Below are 8,513 nucleotides of genomic sequence, written 5' to 3'. Positions count from 1 at the left end.
CATGAAACATGAGGGACAAGTGTTGAACTACATTAAATCTCATTTTCTTCATTTTCATACACATGGGTATTTGGGGACTAACTTATATTCCTCATAACTGTTGCTGGGACATACCTTTAAAAAGCTGTCACCACTCAGGATCGTCATGGTTGTGGGAAGAATGAAGAGTTCTTGAACTCAGATGCTAATTATATACTGTAAATGTCTGTGGCTAAAATTAAGTGTACTTTAATCAACTTCATAATGCTTGTCTTTAGAATTAAAGGTCTCACATTTTCTCTAGCATGTAGTTTATTTTTCCTTGTAGATCTGAAAGAATTTAGTTTCATGAACTATAAATTCTGTGAGAATAATATCCTTTATTTTATATAGAAGAATAAATGTCCTCAGATATGTCAGTTGAGAGCTGTACATGAAACAAGAGAGGGAAGATATACCAAAATTAAATGCAATATGTAATCAATGTCTGGAAAAATATTCTCATATTTATGCTTTAAATACTCCACTGAAATAAAAATATGAATTGTATTTATTTCAAATTCAACAGAATAAATATCTACTTTCATATGTGTATGACAATTATTAGAAAAATGGGTAATCTTGTTTGTGTTATTCAACAATCTCTAGAACAGAAGCGATGTAATATTATAAGATATTTAGGCTTTAAAATATTAACAACAGTATAATCACAACCAAGAGCTGAAAACCAAGTAGGTATTCATTCTTTCAAGCTGGATAATCCCAGCTGTTACAGTAGGCCTACAATGGCTGCCTCTTCACAGTTGTTGGTGTGGTTAAACCACCCATAGTTTATCAGTCGAGAAATCCAGATTTGAGCTGTTTGAATCTGGTACAGGACTCCCAGAATACACCTGGAGAGCCACTGTTCAAAAGTACATGATGAAAACTTAGAAATATTGGTTCTGATGACATGAAATGTGCCTTCATAAGAGCATCAGAGAATGTCAGCTTGGCAGTAAGAGCGTCAAGCAAGAAAAAAACAAAATCATTCTCCTACTATAGCCTTTTCAACTGGAATGTCACCAAAAATGACACCCACAATTGGATAGGTCTTTCTATATCCTGGAAATCAGGAAATTCCTCAGATGTGGCTAATATTCATGGATAATGTATATCACAGTGAATCTTAGGTCATAAATTTAAAGGGGTGTAATACAACCCCAAATCTAGGACAAGAAACAGCCCTTTCCATAAGAAGTTCTTTCTAAATATCTTTCAGAAAGATATAAAAATATAATATGTAATCATATGTCATCAAAACATATATTACTAGGGAAAGGTAACCAGGGTTCTAGCAACTTCCACCAGGTTCTAGACTTCCACCAGGTCTAAGTAGAATATCATTCTTGCTTTTAACATCTTGGCAGGCAACTTACTGCTGTACAAAGACCAACAAGCTATTCTCTTTAAAATTCCTTGTGATATGCTTTCTAGGTGATGTGCTTCTCACTGTCAGGTTTCCTGAGCCTAGTGACTTGGGGCTGGACACTCAGTTTCTTATTCTCTTCACTCTGATCACTTGCTAATCTCTGCTTGGACTGATTGGACTGCAAAAAGAATTATCTGAGGAAGCTTAAGAGCTGCACAGATCAGAATCTCTCTCTCTCTCTCTCTCTCTCTCTCTCTCTCTCTCTCTCTCTCTCTCTCTCTCTCTCTCTCTCTCCTCGCACTCTCTCTCGCCTCTCTCTCTCTCTCTCTCTCTCTCTCTCTCTCACACACACACACACACACACATGTTTTATTTCTTTTATCTTTCTCCATTTTCCTCTGCATGTGTAAACATGCATATAGATTCATGTCTATGTTCAAATATTTCAGGGCCCAAGGTTGACATTGTATGTCTTTCTTCTGTTGTCGTACATTTTTACTTTGTGAGACAGGAACAATTCCACAAATGAAAACTATGGCAGAATGAACTAAGTTAGCTGACAAATTATCTTAAGGAACCTTTCAGTTTTGTTTCATGCAAGGCTGGGGTTATAGGCCCTTGCTGCCATGATTAAGTTACATGCAGAACCAATGCACTCATGCATGTAGAACCAACACTACTTTTACCAATTCAGCTGTCTCAACAACTTTTTCTTTCCTCCCTTTTCAATCCTGATTTATATTCATATTGACTCTTAATGAGTGGACTAAGAGGTTACTATAATAAATTCAGAGATAAAGTTGTCTACATGTTGGCAGAGGAGGAAATTTTCATATTTTCAATCAATTTTTATTGATAATACATATGCTAGACTAATTTCTTGTTATTTAGATTTTTGTCTTTATTTATTGTATTATAACTCTAAATGACAAAAAACTTAAAAACACACATTAAAGAGAAATTTCCAGTCTCTCTCTCTCTCTCTCTTTCTCTCTCTCTCTCTTTCTTTATCTATCTTTATTTATATCTGTCCATATGTATATGGAATATTTCTTGACAACTCTCCATACATATATGTAATATTATATGACAATTATCATTTGCCTAGTATTGAGTTAAATTTTCCTCATTTTCATAAAAGGTATTATTAGCAGTTGTTTGCACTCCTCTCATTTTGAGGAGTGCTATGATTTGTCAATGGACCAAAGTCAGGTGTTCTTTATGATAAACTACTCTGTCCAATTAATGATAACTGTGGGTTTTTGTTTTCTTTTTGCCAGAGTATGAGTACTCAAAGTTTGAACATTTTTTGATGTATAGAAATATTTCTATAACTACACATTAGAGCATATATATGTCTTGAAATAATAAAGTCAATATCATTATTAAATATATTTTTAATTAAGGAAAGTGTAATAAAATGGTTCTAAACTCTGATGCATGAGTTATTTGAGTGAAACAATTCTTGTATAATATTAGTTCATACAATCTCATATTCATTGTAGAAAAAGATTACAATATTGATGAAAAATACACTGATGATCTGATCAACACTCAAAAGCTTTAAAGATGAATCCTATCATAGAACAAATATAATCCAAAATAGAAAATCTTTAGTAAAACTTTAAATTATTCAAATGTTATCATAATTTGTAGTAATAAGGAATTTTATTGTTTAAAAAAAATAACACAGTTTGAACTGTTTAACAGATTTAAGAATAAATTATATGGAAAGGGAACTTTTGGTCATCCTGAAAGAAAGTATTCTGCTCCTCAATACACATACAATTTAAGAAAATGAAAGTATGCAAATTAGAGGCTATATATTTATCTGAAGGAAGGTAAAGTTTTAAAATATAATCAAGCTGAAATATTATGAAATGAGTTCCGCAACAATATTTTAGGGTAATAGCATAGATGTCAGTTAAGCAATTTGCAAATCATATATTTCCCTGCTGTGTTTGCAAGATTACCTTGTGAATCACCAGGATCCATAATTCTAAAGGCTTGATTTACATTTGCCTGAAAAGCAAGGCCAGAAAGGACACTGCAGATTAGACAAACAACGAGATGATCTAGTAGCTACAACAATAATAAAAACAAATAAATAGGTCTCTTCCTCCAAAAGGCTGAAGCTGACACTTACTTTCTTATCATAGTCAATAATTCTTTGCAAATATAGAGTTTTTATACAGATTACATTGGAATACCGTTTTTACTGAGTTCGCCCATTTATTTTATTTAAAAAATGTTATCTGAGTTTACGTTAAAGGAAAATGCCACTTTATCTGTTACGTTTCTCCAATCTTCATAATCTTCCTGTCCTGTATTTTATGTTATTTTTCTTTTTTGTTCATTATTCAGCTAGACATCTTTTTTTTGTTGTTCTTAAACTCACTTTCAGTGCTACTGCTATATAATTTTGTTTTAATTTTCACATTTTTCCACACACAGAATACTCTATGAAGGTAACATAATGGATATTAGGAAACTGTCTTTATGCATGCCAAGATGTTCCTAAAGGATGTTACATAATAATAATCCTGAAAGTAAGCCCACACGGTTGGTTTTTTTTCACAACATGAAAATACTTACTTAGTAAAAATAAACTTTACCTTTTCAAGGCCAATTGCTTCTAATTAATGATCAAGAAGTAAAATCTTGTCAATCTCATGTCTTTGGAGTATGAACCAAATTTGGAAGACTTCGTTTTTATTCAGAATTATTATGACTTAGCCATATATTTGGACTATATGCATCCCAAATACACATTATGTGTTTAGCTTTCAAGGTCGCAACTGAATAAAGATGAAGAGATAGCTACCACAAGCTGAGTGTGTGTGTGTGTGTGTGTGTGCGTGTGTGTGTGTGTGTGTGTGTGTGTGCGTGTGTGTGCATGCACGCACGCACGTGTTCCGGTGTGCACGTGCACACAGGCACTCAGACTTGGGAAGGTATAAACAGTGTTGATAAATAAAACTACTAGAGATAATATGTATATGTGAAGAAGGGCTGATACATGGGAAAAACAGGCATGAGTGAAGACAAAATGTTGAAATCTTCTCTAACTGAAAGAGTATAACTACCCTGAATTGGTACATAATCGTTAATTTTGTGTGTTTGAATTGGTCATCACTATGTAGCTTCACTCTCTTTGAGTATATGAGCCTCATCAATATTGTGCATATCCATGAGAATCAGAAGTTGATGTACTTTACACAATACTTATAATTAGTTTTCCTCATGCATTTATTTTGTGTTGCTTAAAAAAGTCTAATATTAATATTAATAAAAAATGCATGTTTGCAACCATTTTTCTTCATTCTATGGTGAGGATATTACATTGGATTTTGCCTAATATATGTCTAGTAGAATCCTAAATATGCATATAATTTTATTATGGATTTTAATTTTTTAAACAATATTGTTTGATAATCGTTTTTTTCTTCTAGCAAGAATACTTAGTACCTCCCCACTTCCTTAGTTATGCAACTTATTTTTCTTTCTCTCCTTCAAAAACAAACAGAACAAAAATTACACCATTGTTTACATCTTTGGGCACAAAGAAATATACATTGAGTTATTACCTAGCTAGATGCTTTACTCTACTGACTAGAATTCAAATTTCTAGAAAATACTATACCTGCTACCAGAATAGAAATGTCATTATCAATCTTACCCAGCTATGAACCATGTGACCAAAATAGTGACTGCCTGCATAATATCCTGGTATAGTAGTGGCATAAATATTAAGGGAATAACCAACCATTTTTGAATTTAACCTAAGTATAATATGTGAAATGGAATCCACACCTGGCATTGTTAAAGACGCCAAATATTTGAGAATATATGTTATAGATCCCATGGGAAAGCTTACAGCTATTATTTACCTAAATGAAAATAGGAATTAAAGGACTTCCAATAGCATATTGTTATGTCCATAGATCAATGAAGGCCTCAAGCTTCATTATAGGAGGTTTTTTTTTTTTTTTTTTTTTTTTGGAGTTTTTTTCTTATAGTATATGATAATTAAATCTTTACCAAAATGGATAATATGCAGAGAGCAAGAGACCTTGAGCACTCAGCTGAAATTGGAAGATCTTTATAAAAATTTCCTCCCTCAGGTCTCACGTTTCTTTACAGAAAAGGAAGCAGAAAAATTGTAACAGCCAGAAGCGGTGGATAACTTCAAGAAGACAGCATTTTCTAAACACAAGACTGATAAGCAGATGAATTCGCAAAAATTTTGACATCATGCACACCATGTTAACAAGTTCATGACAGACAAATTCAAGCATGAAGAAAGTCAGGTGGCCACAAAGTCTCTCATCTAGAAGCTATTTCATTTGATACATGTTGTGAAATTGAAAATCAAATTTCTTCAATGGAATCACACAGGGTATATCTATCACTCTCTATGGATGACCTCAAACTCAAATTTTGACTAACATAAAACAGACTCCATGTTTTATTTGTGTGTGCATTTTTGTACACATAATTTAACCACTGTCTATATCATTGAAGGTTTTGAATTTCTAGTGTTATACAAAAGCCAAGATACAATCATTCCATTCTTTATAATCATCAAATTAGGGATCTAATCAATATTTATTGCAAATTTCCCCAACAGAGTGATTGAATCAATCTAAAAGTCACTTATACAAAGAAACTGCATCAGCTAAACTTGTGGTCTTTATTTTCATTTTCACCATGTGGGAGGAGCAGGGCACAGAGTGCAAAAATGACTCAAGTGCATTCTGTCAATATCAAATACATAATTTACTTCTTATTTCTGTTCTTATATTTGTCGACATTAGAAGTGCATTCTTCTTGTCTTCCCTATCCTTCTTTCAGGGTAAAATTTACCAAGGCAATCTCATGCCATTTGAAGCCCTATTGCATTTACTGCTTTATCTCATATAAGATTATCATCTAACTTTTTTTATCAAAAGAGTTTAACTTATTAGAACCATGGTGACAAATAACATAAAGTTTTGGCATGTACTCTTTCATGATTTCTAGCTTACATAGCAGGGATGTTGATACAACACATCTGAAGTCTCTGACTACATATGATTAGTTCTTTAAATTCTGATTCATTTCTCATGACATAGCTCCCCTGTGACAAAGAAATATACTACTAATAGGTTCACAAGAGCAACATTCTACTTTCAGTATGATGATTATAGTAGCCTTGTTTTGACGCTAAATGTGCTGTGGTGTTAATACAATAGACTCTACACTTTTTCATTCCCTCCATATTTCTGTGTTTGCTCTTCAGATATAGTTTCACCTTATTTTTTTTTTATTGTATAATGAAATCTTTGATGATTATTCCAGAAATCACCATATACAACATAAGCTGTATTTTACTACTTTGAAAAAGACTCTCAGAAGTGTACTAATTATTCTTAAATATAAACACACACACACATACATTGAAACTAAAACGTAGAAGTTTGATAAAATAGGTACAAAAGTCACATTATATAAACAAATAGAGATACTATGCCTTAGAACTACAATTTAGAGGCAGAATAACTCCATGAGAGGAAAATAAGAAGGGTGTTGTGGATATAAAGAAGTAATTTTTCTAATTTATTCTGTTACAAAAGACAGTAGTTTCAACATGTACCTTCCTGTGAGTGACTTCATTTTATAAATAATGCTTTGATCCATTTGAATACAAATGTCAAGACAAAATGAGTGCGTATCTTTTTCATTCAAAGAGATAGTCATCAAGTGTCTGGCCCAAAACATTCAACATAGAATGATATATAATATATTTATGCATATATATATATATAATTATATGCAAATTAAATAAGGAACTCATTTATACATAGGGTGATCAAAACTTTATTAGAAAGATCATCCTTATGAAATTACTGAACACACCATAACAAATAATGATGCTACCCCTCATTGTCTGGAATAGAGTAAATCTATTATGTACTAGATAACTTACTCATCATCAGGCCATTATATAATTTTTCCATGAGATAAAAAGACATATCTTGGCTTGAGCTCAGCTGGATCCTCATGTTTTGAAACCTGCTGTTTCTAGAACTACTTCTACTATTGGATTGTTATGTGTTAGTTTAATAATTTGTAGGATTTTTGCTTTGTTTTTTTTTTTTTGTTTGTTTGTTTGTTTTGTTTTGGTTTGTCTGCCATCTCTGTTCTTGCTTTCAATAAATCTTAGGACTTTGCTATTTCATTAACATTTTTATATCAAAGGGACATAAACCTCTGTGTGTGTGTGTGTGTGTGTGTGTGCACATGTGTGGGTGTATGTGTGTCTGCTTTTATGTTGTGTGAGAATTGTGATATGTGATCTCAGGGTTAATGTTAGTAATTAAGTTTGGAATATAAAAACCTATAATTTGAGTGTTCAACACTATCAACTGAAGTCAGTGATATTTGATGAATATAAAAATGCAACAGAACCCAAATAGGAGGGTTTTTTCCTCAGTAAATCTTAGAAAGTCATTTATATTGCCTGGCATAGTTTGTTCTCAACAGTTCTTTACTCAAATTCAATGTTTGAGTGACCTAGATCTTAAGAAACAGATATACGTTAATGTTAAACAATGTTTCAAAGAAAAATAAATCGTATTTTTTAGAAATGGAGAGTAAATATAATCATGAATTAGCATTACTGGACTATATGCATTGATGCTTGTTATTAAACATGTGAGTTAAGATGGAGAAATTTTGGTAACTGGAATGAAATAGTATCTTCCTGCATTCTTAGGAAGAAAAGCAGTTAATTCAGTGATGTTGATTATTTTTCTAAATTCTATAATGTTAAGTTAGATTAAATAAAGTGTGTGGGGGTGCCCAGACATAATGGCTCCTATTCTAAAGGAACAGAAACCAGGCATATTTTCCTAAATCTCCCGGAACTTATCTCTCAGGCCCTATAGTGCCCCCCTGTTTTGTCCGCTCTGGAGAGGAACAAGTCTATCTGATGTTTGCCTGAACGCAAACACTGTTATGTAAAATTTTCTAGGATATTTACTTCCTCATTTAGTGTCATATACATTTTCTAATTTACTTTTGTTATCCTACAACATTTTAGTTTTTTTTTTTTCCAGGAAATTGTTCACTAGAGTGATGG

The sequence above is a fragment of the Acomys russatus genome, chromosome 2, assembly GCF_903995435.1.
Source record: "Acomys russatus chromosome 2, mAcoRus1.1, whole genome shotgun sequence".
Taxonomy (NCBI): Eukaryota; Metazoa; Chordata; class Mammalia; order Rodentia; family Muridae; genus Acomys; species Acomys russatus.
This window is presented reverse-complemented; position numbering follows the sequence as displayed.